At 40.1% G+C, this 16,239-nt stretch overlaps 1 protein-coding gene across 1 annotated transcript in view; it reads left to right on the forward strand.

Annotated features, from left to right (window-relative positions):
• Positions 1-4,393: 4,393 nt before the first annotated feature.
• LOC119732801 overlaps positions 4,394-16,239 on the forward strand; it is a 37,688-nt gene continuing 25,842 nt past the window's right edge. Inside the window, exons 1-2 of the mRNA XM_038206405.1 lie at positions 4,394-4,468; positions 7,486-7,671. The gene's annotated coding sequence lies outside the window, so the exon portion shown is untranslated. The remainder of the gene's footprint in view (positions 4,469-7,485; positions 7,672-16,239) is intronic.

The following is a 16,239-nucleotide window of genomic DNA, read 5'->3' on the forward strand; positions in this document are numbered from 1 at the left end:
GATTTTGTTTACTATTCAACTATAGGCCTATGTCCATATTGAGAGTTACTAAACCAGTGTTCATACTGTCAAACAATTCATGTATAATATATACATGTAGAATGTTGCATTGTCAAATGATGCATTTTTGTCAGAGGACAGTCATGTTTGCTCATTCAGGACCAATCGTTGCAATTGTTGTATACGCGCAAATGTTTCTGTGTTTCTGATTGTGTTGAAATAGGTGCAAGTGGACAATTTGCTTGTTTTTATCATTGCAAGCCTCTTCAAAGTATTGATTGACACTAGATTGGTTTGTTCCAAGTATGATCAATATTCTGTACAAAAACTTACATTTTTGTTTCTAACAGTTTTGATATTTTGCAGTTGCCCAGGTGATAACAGTCGTTTATAACATGCCCAAAGGCAACCATTCAATTTGGTAAAAGCAGTTCTGCAGGAGAGAAAAAGTATACTTTGAATCAACATTTTGATTTATTCACATTGGAAATGAAAACTGAATGTTAAAATGTTTAACTGTTGTTGCTGGCATGACAAGATTTTGATTAAAATGAGATTTAAACACTGTATTTACGAAGCTGAACTGAGTGCAATTTTAAATGACGGGGATTTTTTTACTCATTAATTTACATATTTCAAGGGATATGGGATGGGATCATTTGTATTTATCCCAAAAGTAACCTACCGAATTGTAATCAAAAAGCTCACTTGGATTAAAGATCGTACTGGTACTAAACACCCCGTGAAATTATTCCATCTGGCTTGCTGTCATTAAGAAGAAATAAAAAAATGTAGGTGATTTCCAAGTCAATTGACTGATTTTTGAAATAAGAGTTCTATGGACGAAATCGCGTTTATTGATCAAAAGTTTGTGCATGGATATTTCACTCTTTTCTTGAAAAGTGTAATATCCAAAGCTTCAACATGTTAGGTTTAGAGTATTCTTCTGTGAACAGTGATAATATTACATATATTGGAAACAAACAAATTGCACGAAATACAAATGTTCCTATGCCTTTAAGCCATGGTTTACAAACTACATAATTGTAATTTGTATCTTGTGATCATTAAATTGCAACTCTGTAAGATAAGGTCATCACTCGGGCACGGACTCTAAGTCAAGATAATCTGCTGACTTCTGGATAGTTTGGTTTCTGTCATAAAAATAAACCACAAAGGAGAACTGACTCGGTGCATTATAATAACGTGAAAGTTGAACAAAGAAATTGACTGGAGCTGGTTTGACCCTGTGACCTCCGGATTCCTGTTCCGGTACGGTAATCCGGAACAGTCATCCTGCTACAGTCAATTTGTTTATTTAACTTAAAAACAAGATTTGAAAGTTTGCATGGTGGAAAGATACTACGATAAGATTAGTTTGCGGTAGCACCATGTGAATAAATCAGTCAACTTGCATCCTTCTCAGCTTCACCGGTTTCGAGCTTCACCAGTTTGCATCCTTTTCATGCCTCCCTGCACCCATCCGTATAACATCTCATCATCGTTGGAATCCCTCATTCTCCTGACGATGGGCAGATCGAGAGCAAACTGTTCGAAACATTAAGTCCCTCTAGTTCTTTTCAGAACCACACATACTCACAAAAGAGATTTATTCACAAGGTGCTACCGCAAACTTATCTTGTCTTAACCCTAAAGGGGCCGGGGGGGCGGAATGCCCCCCCCCCTCAACATTTTCCGTGATAGCCTCTAAAAAAAAAATTTCGCGACCCGAGCTGTTAGGACTTTTTAGCCTCGAGCTTTGCGCATCTTTTGATACCAAAAACATAAAAATCGGACCACGGGTTGCCGCGTAGCAAAAACTTTTCCGGCGCTATGCGCCGTGAAAACTGAATTTTTGCATAAACGTCGTGTACACAGAGCAGAATTGCCATTCGTACATATGAATAATTAATTAGCCATAATTCCAAAACCCTTTGACCTATAGTCATGAAATTTCTTGGGTATGTTTAGGAAGAGTTGCTCTATGCATGTGCCGAGTTTCAAAATTGTTCGTCACTCGATGGCCGAGATCTTAGGGGGGCGGAATCCGCCCCCCCCCTTCCGGCTGAGAGATGGTCAAAATAACCCGGCCCCTTTAGGATTAACTTGAAAATAAAAATTATATATCTGATATTTGCACTGTTTGGCGGAAGTAAGTTTATTGGTTAACTATGTGTAGAGAAATGTTGGAATTTGTAAGTCATTTGTATTATTTGTTATTGGTGCAAAAACATTTCTGATCTCTTCTTTTGTTTTTCCAGATATTTTGGGCAAAGTTTAAGACGTCCGGGATTTTTATATGACATTGTGTACTTTGTATTATTATTATCATGTAATAAATCATTGCATGCAATGACTTGAGTCAATCAAGGAGAAATCTTTGAGGTTAGATGATTGTTGTGTTATGCCTCCATTCCTCCCTCAGTGATGGACCAATCTCCCGCCTCTGAATTCTACAGCTGGGTCACCACTTGGGTTTTGTAATCAGGCATGCAGGCATGGGCGTCTACACAAATTTTTCCCCAAAATTCTCAATTTATCACTTTTCCGAGCGTCAGCAGGGGAGAATTTGCCCTACCCCCCCCATCAAATTAAATTAACAGCAATATGGCTTCGCACCTCTTTTTCCTTACCCCCCTCCCCTTTTCCTCCCCCCCCCCCCCCGTTTTCCAGGGAGGAGGGGGGGGAGTGCCCCCTTGCCCCCCCCCCTCACGACGCCCATGCATGCAGGCTTCATAATGAGGATATCAAAAGAAATTCCTTAGAAATTATATCAACCCAATCACAAATTTACTTCATGCAATAAAAACAATGAGTTGACAGCTAAATCACTGATGGATCAGAAGCATTTATTGTTGGGGGATTGAAGAAAAGGGTCACCGACAGGCCAGTTGTTGCTAATTCCTTATGTGGAGGGGCGGGGCTAGATCACATTTATGGGGGGGGGGCAGTGTTTCTTCTCTTTCTTTGTATTATAAAGTGGCAACGGGCGGGGATGAATAGACTACAATTTCGTGTTGAAAACAGTCGTCTTCACTTGTTCCCTGGTGGATTAATCTTAAAGGCATTTCTAGTGGCCCCCACTTCAGTCTGCAAGACAGCTTCTTTGATTACTTCAGGACATCTTCAAATAAGTTGAAGTTGTCTTGAATGAATCGTTGTTTGATTACATTGTTTTGTTGTGGACCTGTTGTGTTTTGCTGTTGTGGGCTTAGCGACACCACGGTGACTCTTATTTGAAAACAAAAAGCCTTTTACAAATATTTTTCTAGCACCCAATGAACAAAAAATAGAACTTTACCTATTAACACCCCCTCTTCAATTCATCCCCTTTCATGAATTAATGATACTTGTGTAGGCCCCACTACCAATAAACAACTGTACTTTAAGAACAAAACGCACTTTTTGTTTGACTTCCCTTCGATATTCCCTAAAAAATGTTTTTGTAAAATTAAATTAAGCTGTCTCCATTTTTTTTGGGCGGAGGTGGGCAGGCATGGATTCGGGGGGGGGGGGGAGGGGTTTGGGGTCAAAACGCCCCCCAGCTCTGTCAATTGTTTTTGTCATAGAAACTAATTAAAATTAATGCAACCCCCCCCCTCCCCCCACTGTGACACCCCCAAAAAAATATACTGGTAATAATATACTGGTAAAATTCCTGGATCCGCCCCTGGTGGGGTTATTATCAGTGGACAAGTTAATTTCGCCGCACTAATCGAAAGCCCGCCCTCTATGGCTACATTTATTAAATGGAGGAATATCAAATATTAAATATTTAATACAGGAATATTATTAAAAAATAGAGGAATATAGAAGTCGCGGCACTCTAAATATTTCTAAATGGGCGTTGCGGGGAGGGGGAGTTATCGCTTGATGAAAAAAAATTGCACCTGTAAAAATTTGCATATACGTTCCACAAGGGCTATACCAAATTAATGAAAAAGGGGTGAGCCATCCATCAATACAAAAATAAGGGAACTCAGTTCAAAATAAAATTTCTTTTTAGCAAACTATTGAATTTGAAGACGATCTTTTCTTGGATACAAGTCTCCAATACTGTTTTATATAAAAATTGTGAGAATTAAAAAAAAATTCTTTTTAGCAAACTATTGAATTTGAAGACGATCTTTTCTGAGATAGGCCTACAGGTCTCCAATATTGTTTGATATAAAAATTGTGGGAATTGAAAAAGATGGTATGCAAACATTGTGAATTAAAATAAAAACGACTTTTCCCCATGCTAAAAACCCTGAAACTACCCCAGCACAAAATTTGCCCGGTAGCTTTCATTGGTGAGTAAGGCGCCGCAGAAATAACTGGTTCGCACTTCCCAATGCTTCTGAAATCATTGCAATAGTACAGGGACCAGGGATTTGTTTACAAACCAATCTCACGTGGTTCGTTGCGCGTTCTTAAATTGGCGGGGCACGACGTGGAGGACTTTCGAAAAAACGTCACAACAGTGAAAGTAAGTTTGCCAATTTTTGCCTGAAAAGTTAACCATTTGGCCTTGGAAAGCTAGGTGGAAGTGATTGACCTACTGTAGATTCTTCTGAAGTTATAATTTTTTTTGCGTATAGAGAACTTTTCCACCCATATGTGCAGAAAATCAAAGCCCTGCATTCTCTGCGGTCACGCACAACGGTGCATTTACCCGGCGACCTGCACAACCCACTGCGTAGACCGGATTATAGTATACATAACTCATAAGCAGCCCGTCGATCCTCAGAACAAATGCGATGTCTGATTTGACAAGAAAAGTGCCCCTTGTTCTTCTCAACCAATCAAAACGTTTGTTACATGAATGGAAAGCTTATTGTGTTATCTTTCAGAAGCCGTGTGAGCAGAGGCGTAGCCAGTAATTTTTTCAGTGGGGGCGCTGTGGGGGGGGGGGGGGGGGGGGGGGGCTGGGACATTTCATGGGGGGGGGGCGTCATGTAGATCAATGATAATTTTTTTAGAAACTCAAAATCTCTGTGTGGGGGGGGCGAATGGGGGGGGGGGCGACAAGGTTTATTGGGGGTTGTTGCCCCCCCCCCCCGGGTTCACACTTGTGCGACCGGGTTCACACTTGTGCTGTTCGAAGAAGTAAACCCGCACCCTCAAAAATCAGGGAATTGTGCCGTGACCTCCATAGGAAACCCAAAATTTCCACTGAGTTACCCGTCTTTCAATTAAAAAGTGCACATAATTATTCGCCTTTAATCATGAAGAAGTTATATTCAGGTGAAAGAGGAAAATCTTTATTTTGTGATGCGATACAAGGAAGTAAGTTTAACAAACATACTTTCCGCATATTTACGAAAGTTTGCTCAGAGCGCCCAGTCTTCCCACGTAGACAGAGCTTCACTAGTGGCGAGTGAGCAAATGCTCCATTGTTCTCCATATGGGTGTCACAGTGGGGGGGGGGGGGGGGGGGGTTGACTTATTTTTTAGGAATTTGTATGACAATTTTTTTTGGGGGGGGGGGCAGAGCTGGCTGGGGGGGGGGGGTGGTGTCCCCAAAAATCCCCCCCCCCCCCGATCCGCGCCTGCATTTGCAATGCATGCTGGGCATGGATAAAAACATGAATTTTATCAGACTGTCTTTTTCATTGACATTCAAATTTGGCAGTTGGAGTATATTTAGCCGGCACCGGCTTTCTTTAAGCGAATGATATTTTGCCGAATAGGCACTGAACATGCGCAGTGACATTTTTTGGGACTTAAAAATAAAACATAGTACCTTCGCTTGTACCCCCACCTCCCTCCCTACAAACAGAACGCTTGTCAGGGCTGACGTCATTTGAGCTCTCATTGGATAGATTTGCGTGACCTGTGACGTACATGTAGAACGTGTCACACAAACTAACTTCCGGTGCCCATCATGCGTAGTGCGTGCTAGCTGCATGTGAAGGTTAGTCCCATAAATGTGACGGTAATACTGGACTTCCTGCTCTGGTTAATAGGGAGGTAGACCAGTACACCGTCACATTTATGGGACCAATAAACTACAAAGTCTAAATGTGAACAATAGAAACTAGACAAAGTTTTACATTGTCAGGTACATGTACCAAGTGTGGACTTTATTTACGGAGGTAGTCCGGTAAATTGGCCACATTTATGGGGCCAGACATTTGAACAGCTATGAGGGATGACACCTTCTTGAATGTTTTGTTGATTATTTTGTGGAAAGAGGGCATGATGTCTTTGATTTATTGGGGAAATTATGGGGTCAATGACGAAGACAACCAGAAAACAGGCTCAAAAACCAAGATGGCGACAGTGAAACTCGATGCAATGAAGGAATGATGCTGATTATGCTGATTGGCTGGATAAAAATTAAAAATTTTTTAACATGTTGTTATTAGCCAATCAGCATCGGGCTAAGCTTTCATTCTGTCTGGCGTGCACACGTGTTGTAAGAAGTACAACGTGCACTTCGTCTTTGAATGCAAAAAATGGGGAAAGTCACATTTTCTTTGAAAGTGTGTTTCAAAATTCCAACAAATATGAGTAAATCTGAAGACAAAAGACTGCCGTGCAAGAGTCACTTTGGTGCTGAACAGTCATTTTAACCGGAACTTGTTAAAAATAGAGGTGTCCTGACGATGACTTTTACCCAAGTCTCAGTACATAATGTAAGCCCCATCTGAGTCACAACTGCGCGTGTGCACATCACATGACAACAATGGTCTGTGGATAAACAAAGCGGAAAAGACTTCCACACCCCACCTGGACATCACTTGACGCCCTGTGCACAAACCCTTTGAGACTGGTCTGAAAAAAAGTCTGTGTTTTTTCAGTAAATACTTTAATATTTTCCCTGCAAAATTTGACTTTTTAGGGCATGTTATTGGAAAAATTAATGATGTCCATGCATGTATAATGGAATTCTTTTCTTATAGTAAAAAAGAAGATGGAACTTTTGTTTCCACCCTAGTTGCAGCATACACATATGATCAGTACAAAACAACTTAAACCATGGTGCCGTTAAACAATCAACATTTGCATCTTCTTCACAAAAAGAACTTTTCTTTGATTTCGTTGGTACCCCGCTATGATTTTGCATGCCTGTGGTGAACTTTCGATCCACAGACCCTAATCGTCATGTGATGTGCGCACATGCAGTTGTATGAAGGACATTTACTATTAGGTCAGGGAGCCAGACGATGCTGTAACGATTGCTGCAACAGTAGCCCCTGCATTATTTTTAACATTTTGGACATGATCTGGCGATAGTACTTACAAGGCGTTTCAAATAATTAACAATCCAAACATTTGCCAACAAAAACATCAGATTTCACCCTCAAAACGTCCACAGAATTACTACATACGCCACCTGAGATACCATTACAGATTTATGACTTTAAGATCAAGATATTAAACGATACTTACAGTCTGGATGAAAGTGAAATATCGTTTATGAATATCGGCGAGGGCTCCATTGCGAATATCTTGCGGACATCATTTTCCAATTTTTCCTCCTTTCTTTTCCAATTTCAGTAAACTATGGCGACAGGTGTCCAACATGACCTGATGAAGCAGGCACAGTGCTTTTGGTCAATGCTGGATGAGCTTGCAGAGACCTATGAAGATGCATACAGGAAGTTCATGGCCACAAACCTCCAAAGAGGACAGCAAGAATTGACACCGGCCAAGCCATGGATGTGTGTCAAGACCCGTATCATGGTAGGTTCATTTAGGCTGAACATATGTGTGTGTTTACGCTAACATCCTAACAATTATCCAGGTTGGTAGGTAGGACAATTATTTTGTTTTTAACTTTCTTTATGTTTGTCTGTCAGTCGAAATGCTATTACTCTGGTTATTAATTAACCTGTTGAATTGTATAATTTAACCATCAACACACCACAATACTCACATAGGGGCAATTCCGTAAAATCCAACGGACCAATCGGACCACATGATGTACGTGTACAATGTCGTTAAGGTGGTGGTACGTTTGTTTGGTCTGTAATTGTTTTCTACTCATTAGATGTCACATCATTAGTGATGTATCACATTCACTTATCCAACAGCAGCTCATTAAAGTGTCTGACATTTATGCCCAAATTTACAGAATCGCCGACAGCGAAGACCTTTTTTCATTTTCAAAATGTACTTTGGTTTCAAAGATTCAAATTCAGCAAATGGTCAGTGAGGGATGCCAAACACAAGCAAGTGAAGATGACGTCATTACACAGCGCCCTCTTGTGTCACGTCAAAAAAAGTTAATTTTGGTAAACCCTCCTATGCAAACATACATTTTGTGCCAAGTAGTCCTTTCAGTCCAAATCAATCAAGTGGCTGTTTTCAACAGTTAAGAATTCCCAGCCTACACAGGCGCGGATCCAGAGGGGGGTTTGGGGGGTCAAAAAAAAAACCCCAGCTCTGTCAAACATTTTTTTTTCAATAGAAATTCATGAAAAAAAAATGCGAACCCCCCCCCCCCCCTGCTCCGACACCCACATTTTGTTTGCTAGTGATAATGTCCATGGGCGTCGCCAGGATTTTTTCTAGAGGGGGCAAATTTTTTTTTTGCCCAAAAATGCTTGTATTTCTCAACACATTCTCGATTTATCAGTTTTAGAGGGGGGCAGGGACATTTTGCCCCCCCCCCAACTCATTAAATTTACACCACTTTGTCTTCGCGCCTCTTTTTCTTTTCTTTTTTTTCTTTTCTTTTTCTTCCTTTTTTTTTTTTTTTTTTTGGCTTTTCCGGGGGGGGGGGGGGGGCAAGTGCCCCCCTTGCCCCCCCCTCGCGACGCCCATGATAATGTCCGCTTGCAAAAAAAACATAAAGAGCCAGCTTGGTTATTTTTGAAGTTGCAGTCAAAGTTAGGGACCATTCAGAATTTTCAATGTTTTAAAATTTCGATCTTTTTTCCAAATTATTTTGACCCACCCACCCACCCCTAATTTCGATTTATAAAAAACTGAACATGTACATCATGTAGATTGTAGGCCTACATGCACTTGCATGTACAGTGTAGGCATACATATACTTGAACATGTACATGTGTACCCATGTACATGCGTGTCTAGTTCAGTGACGGCGTGAAGTTGTCGGTCTTCCTCTTTTGCAGTGGTGGCCTTCAGTTTTCTTGCGTTTTGCCAGCTGATATGCTGTTGGGAAAGACAGGTTGCAGTCTTGAAAGCCACAAAGATGACCGTACGCGTGGTTTTGTCATTTTCTGGATTAGCCCCATAAATGTGGCCAATTTACTGGACTACCTCCGTAAATAAAGGTTACACTGCCACCACTGTACAAAAACATGTCGAACTTTGTCAAATTTTGATTTTCACATTTAGGCTTAGTTTGTAGTTTATTTTTGCTTTAGAAGCATACTTACCCTCTTTTTAGGCTAATCAGAAAGTGCTGCCTTTTCAGGTGTCTATTTTTCGTGAAATTTCCAGATTCGTTTGCACACGTTTGCGTATCAAAATTTCAACATGAAATTTTACGAAAAAATAGACATCTGAAAAAGGCAGCACTTTCTAATTAGCCTATAAAGGGGGTGAGTATGCTTCTAAAGCAAAAATAAACTACAAACTAAGCCTAAATGTGAAAATCAAAATTTGACAGAGTTCGACATGTTTTTGTATATGGTGGCATTGTGGCCTTTATTTACGGAGGCAGTCCAGTAAATTGGCCACATTTATGGGGCTATTTCTGGATGAGGTGGATGACATGTGGCATTCGAGGTTGTGCCTGTCACGTGAGGTAGCTGAGAAAAACATTCCCTCGTCCCCCGCCCAGTTTGCAGGGCGGGGGTACGAGCGAAAGAAAAACATCAGGTTTGGGCAGTCATCACATCACAGGCTGCGGTCCTCGTAGTCTTGGAGTCCAGTGGTTGAATAGTCCAGTTTTTTTATAGCGATTGGTAATTGACCCCCGCGGCGTGTTATAGAGCCGATCTAGTACACCTGGTACCCTGCTGCCTCTGCACAGCCTAACCGCTAGAAACGCCCGGCATCCAAGTCGGAAAGATTTTCATATAAGAAGTTCACTAATTTTCCTCTGTATTAACTAACAAGCCCCCAGATAGCAATTTCATGTCATCAAAGTCAATTTGAGCAGTGAGAAAACACTTAGAATTTTTCAGTCCAATCTCATGGGGTTTGTACACAGGGTGTTGAGTGAGCTTCGTATATATGGAAATCTTTCCTCCAACTCTACTGAAAAACCACCTCCCTCTCATGCCACAGTGGGTCTATACATACATGTACATGTACAGTACACACAGGGGACCAAGTTGGAAAAGAAACACGCATCGCGATATCGGAATGCTTGCGCGTTGTTCAGGCAAGTCCAAAGATCTATCTTTCTTTGTTTTTTTTAATCTTTTTTCCATGGAAACTGAATTTTGATTTTCAATTATTTAGCTTGACCCACCCACCCACAATTTGGGAAAAAGATCGAAATTTTAAAACATTGAAAATTCTGAATGGCTCCTTAGGGTGTCATTTGTTTTGGGACACCCTGTACAACACAGTTTCCAAAAGTCTATAGTTTGGTAATCCCCACAAAATGTGAACGAATTTACATATTGGGTGTGTGCTGTACGCTGTCAGCCAATCACTCATTAAAGACAAACAGATTGAGTTTGTCTAATAAAGACTTTGTCACTGAGGTGAGTACATGTACTCCAACAGAAATGAAAAGCACCAGCAATAGTCCCATATCACCATTATTCCTTTCACCTGGTGTGCTAATCCGTAAGCAGCGGGGCAGCACCAAATATGGGATTGTTTGTGGCAGCTTTTTCATTGGGTATTGTTGGCAGAATTTGCATCAAGGTCTGTGAGAGTCAATGGTGGATGACCTGAGAATACAAACCCAATAAACGGGGCAGTGACGTTGGAACGAGGAATGCTGAACTTGAATAGATTCTAAGCTCTCTGGCTCGCTGTAGGTAAACTATTAGGGAATACCCCCGGTACCAATTTGTACAATCAACAATATAGTCTGGGTATTCAGTTTATTTCTCATAAACTGAGTGTACAATTGTACGTGCTCTATGGGGAAGCTTAGATTGTCAGAATAATCTAGGGGTCAGCCTAATTTAAATATCTACGTGTGCACCAATAGGGTGGTATGTTCAGTGTGACCGAGAGTGGTGCAGGAGAAATAGGCCAATCAAACTACAGGGTGGCACAGCACAAACGCATGGCAATTGCTTAATTCTTCTGAGTAACTACCCAGCATGACGTCATCGGGACTATAAATAGGGGCTGGGCAGAAGTGGTTTTATCATTTGCGCGCCTTCGCCTTTGAGAGTAACTTGGATTCTGTTCTTGTCGATTCTGCACTGCACCTTTTTAGTACTGCAATCTTAGATTTGGTTTCTGGAAGAGTTTAGCATTGATTGTTTGTGAGGCCAGCCACAGTTGTGTGTGTAGTGCTGTATACAGGGGAGGAGTTTCTGTAGGTGAGTAGCCATTCTTTCTTTTTGTGTGTGGAATCATTTAGTGACAATTCATGTTGCTAGTAGGACTGCTGTTTGCAGAGTCAGAAATGGGGTACAACTTTGAAGTGCAGTTTTACAATTATCGATCAGCTAATGGACGAGGATTTGGTTCGCAAGTTGATTTGACACTTCAGATGACATCATGTAGCTAGTCGTATGCTGGTGTCCTACGTGTAGTCACCATGACAAATTGGCAAAGGGTTTCAGGTTTAAAGTGTGATCGTGTTTGGTACGGCAACTTGTAGAAGATAACGTGAAGTTTCGATTCAAATGCTAAAACTTTTGTTGTCACATGGGGTTGAACTCCTGTCAGCAGTATTATAGTGTAGTCCACCGAGTTGAGTCCAAGCAGATGGAGTCCAATCGAGTCCAGTCTCTTTTCCAGAAGTCAAGCTATTAAAGTCCAAGTTTCATGATTGAGTCCAAGCTAAATCCAAGCCTAGGCATGAAAACACATTCAGACCACATCACTTACCATGAGCAGTGTTTAAGGGACAACATACAGAGAACAGTTCGTGTAATTATAACATCCTGCTGCATATTGCTTCATAATCTGCAGTGAATATCGTGTGATGATGGTTCTATAAGTTTATTTGAGATGCCTACTGAGCTTGTCTACAATTATGTGAAAATGTGAAGTTAAATGCAGTCATTTAACAATTAGCAAATACATGTACTGTGATGTGGGAATTTTTTATTGTAATGGATTTTCTACTTGTACCGTAAGTTATAATTTAACGAAAAAAGTATACATGTTCTATTTTAAAGCCAGAGTCCATCATCCAAAAAGTAACTGGTGAAAAACATACTGATTGAAAGATAGTAAGGGGACTAAACTCCTTGTGAAATTATTCTTTCTGGCAAGCTGTCATTTTAAAGAAATCACCAAAAGAAGGCCTTTCCAACGTCTTAAGAAGCACCGTTGGAAATTTCTGTTAACTAGTAGTTCGTTTATTCAGCGAAGCGCGTGCAAGCGTTGACACAATGCACACACGCATGGTTGCTATAATTCGTCGGATCGGTGCGCAACATCACGTAGTTGCAATCGGCTCAGTGAGAACTGTTTCGGACGCTGAATTCAGGCCCAATTCAAAATATGATTTAGCAACTTTTGATTCGAAATCGAGATCATAGAATGTTGTTTTTCTTCAAATATACAACTGAAGCTGAGCTGAAACTTCATCAGGTCAATTGTTCAGCACCCTTCTTTAGATTTTGAGCACTTTTGTTGCTTCAAATGAACAGAATGCGCAAATTACAAATGATGGACTATATCTTTAACCATGTGCAAATTAATTCATGCGATGTACATGTAGGCTGCTGATGCTGTGAGCCAATCACTCACTACCAAAGAAAAACATGTTGAGTTTGCCCACGGACCATTGTGGTCCATGGTTTGCCTAATACAGTACTTTTCACAACAGGTGAGTGCTCCAAACGAAATGAAAAGCACAGGCAATAGTTCCATATCGCCATTACACACATACACTCAACCAGAAAAGAAATCACCCCAATACTTTTTGTCTCACTCTAAAACTACTGCACATCTTTTGCTCAAATAGTGACAAGTACAGAAATTCCTTAGCAATCCAGCCATACTCTTTATTTGGCACAAAATAGCGATAATGTACGTACATAAAGTGTACAAGCAAGTTGAGTGTGAACATTTCGTCTCCAACGCAATCTTCCAACAAAAATTTCATAAAAATAATTTTAAGTTTTGTTGGTTATATTTTTACCCTTTCCTTTACTGAACCTGGAAGAACATGCAAAGAATGCAGTAAAGGAAATGGTGAAATTTTTTTTAAGAAATCAATTTTAAGAATTTTTTGTTGGAAGAGATGAAAGAGCATTCGAGACAAAATGTTCACACTCAACTTGCAGGTGTACAAGAGTGCAAATTTGTTTCGGTATGGATTTTCTACTTGTAAGTTGTAAAGAAAAAAAGTACATGTATTTTCTATTTTAACTGCGTGCAAATTATAAAAGACGATGTACATGTACATGTACATCGTAGGCTGCTAATGCTGTGAGCCAATTTACCAAAGAAAAACATGTTGAGTTTGCCCACGGACCATCGGGGTCTGTGGGTTGCCTAATACAGTATTTTTCACTGAGGTGAGTTCTCCAAATGAAATGAAAAGCACCTGCTACATGTACATGTAGTTCCATATCGCCATTGTATCTTTTACCTGCAGGGTGTGGTATTTATTATCCGTATTAAGGCATAAGTAGTGGGGCAGCACCAAATATGGGATTGTTTGTGGCAGCTTTTTCATTTGGTATTGTTGACAGAATTTGCATCAAGGTCTGTGAGAGTCCATGGTGGATGACCTGAGAATACAAACCCAATAAACAGGGTAGTGACGTTGGATCGAGGAATGCTGAAGTTGAATAGATTCTAAGCTCTCTGGCTCGCTGTAGGTAAACTATTGGTGAATATACCATTGTACTATCAACAATATAGTCTGGGTATTCAGTTTATTTCTCATGAACCAATTTTACGCGATCTATGGCTAATACAGACCTGTGTGGTTTTTTGTACTGTTATGAGTAACATGTACAGGCCAATTAAGGTACCGGTACTATATTTTGGAGGAGTGGTAATTTCTCTTCGACACAATAAACAAGTTTTGTTTCATCAGATAGGCCTACCGGTAAGGGCTACATGTATGAACGTGCATGTACCGTAGGCCTGCATGTCAGGGCCCCAAAAGAATAGCAGTTCAAACAGCTGAAAAGGCTACCCTGCTGAAATATATTTCAAAAGATGTTGCTTTATTCCGTAATTAGGACTTGTTGATAACAAAAAGGTTTCAGACAAAACAAATGTTTTACAACTTTCAAATTGTACAATGTAGTTTAATTGTACTGCATGTTGCTCCTCTGTTATGAAGTTTAAGAGGGAATTTAGACTTTTCAGAACGTTTTGGAACTGGACGCAAAAAGCTTAAAAGTAAAACTTTATATTTGGAGGGGGTGCAAGAGTCCCATACATTTCAACATAGAGCTCTGCAAAGGAATCTTCAAATATCAAAGAAGCTGTAAATATTTTATCTGTATAACATTTTTACTGAATAATTACAAGAATAAGAAGAAGCAAATTTGGACTGATTAAGTTGGTTGAAATTGTTCTATCGGTAGTTCCAGAGGGTCAGCCCAGTATCATTTTGATAGCTGACTGACAGGCAGGTTCAACAGTACACCTGGTGCTTCTCAGCAAATTCTATCTTGGTTTACTGTTTATCTTTGTAATAAAATTCGTACCTGGCATTAGGAAATATTGGTAGTCTCCCATTTAATTTGAATAGGTACCTTTGTATGGAAATGCAATAATTAAATGGAGTATAACAATAGGTTATGGATGTATTAAGCAAAAGAAGGCCTTTCCAACGTCTTAAGAAGCACCGTTGGAAATTTCCATTAACTTGTAGTTTGTTTATTCAGCGAAGCGCGTGCAAGCGTTGACACAATGCACATGCGTGCGCAGTTGCTATAATTCGTCTGATCGGTGCGCGACATTGCGTAGCTGCAATCCGCTCAGTGAGAACTGTTTCGGATGCTGAATTCAGGCCCGATTCAAAACATGATTTACATGTAGCAACTTTTGATTCAAAATCGAGATCGTAGAATGTTGTTTTTCTTGAAATATACAGCTGAAGCTGAGCTGAAACTTCATCAGGTCAGTTGTTCAGCACCCTTCTTTAGATTTTGAGCACTTTTGTTGCTTCAAATGAACAGAATGCGCAAATTACAAATGATGGACTATATCTTTAACCATGTGCAAATTAATTCATGCGATGTACATGTACATGTAGGCTGCTGATACTGTGAGTCAATCACTCATTACCAAAGAAAAACATGTTGAGTTTGCCCACGGACCATTGTGGTCCATGGTTTGCCTAATACAGTATTTTTCACAACAGGTGAGTGCTCCAAACGAAATGAAAAGCACAGGCAATAGTTCCATATCGCCATACACTCAACCAGAAAAGAAATCCCCCAATACTTTTTGTCTCACTCTAAAACTACTGCGCATCTTTTGCTCAAATAATGACAAGTACAGAAATTCCTTAGCAATCCAGCCATACTCTTTATTTGGTACAAAATATAGTGATAATGTGTACAAAATTATGCAATTTTGTATACGAGCAAGTTGAGTGTGAACATTTCGTCTCTAATGCAATCTTCCAACAATAAATTTCATAAAAATAATGTCCAGTTTTGTTGGTTATATTTTTACCCTTTCCTTTACTGAACCTCAAAGAACATGCAAAGTATGCAGTAAAGAAAATGGTGAATTTTTTTTAAGAAATCAATTTTAAGAATTTTTTGTTGGAAGAGATGAAAGAGCGTTAGAAACAAAATGTTCACACTCAACTTGCAGGTGTACAAAAGTACAAATTTGTTCGGTATCATTTGTCATAAGTTGTATAAATGTGTACACATTATCACTGTTTTGGAGCCAAATTAAGAGTATGGCTGGATTGCTAAGGACTTTCTGTACTGATTAGTCGTTATTTGAGCGAGAGGTGCCTAGTAGTTCTTGAGTTAAAGACAAACAAGTATGGGGGGGGGGGGACTTTCTTTTTTGGTTGAGTGTGTACAAGTTTTACCTGCAGGGTGTGGCACATGTACGTGTATATTATCCATAAGACATACATGTACATAGCGGGGCACCGCGCCAAATATGGGATTGTTTGTGGCAGCTTTTTCATTGGGGATTGTTGATAGAATTTGCATCAAGGTCTGTGAGAGTCAATGGTGGATGACCTGAGAATACAAA

This window comes from Patiria miniata, unplaced genomic scaffold (assembly GCF_015706575.1).
Source record: "Patiria miniata isolate m_02_andy unplaced genomic scaffold, ASM1570657v1 HiC_scaffold_25, whole genome shotgun sequence".
Classification (NCBI taxonomy): Eukaryota; Metazoa; Echinodermata; class Asteroidea; order Valvatida; family Asterinidae; genus Patiria; species Patiria miniata.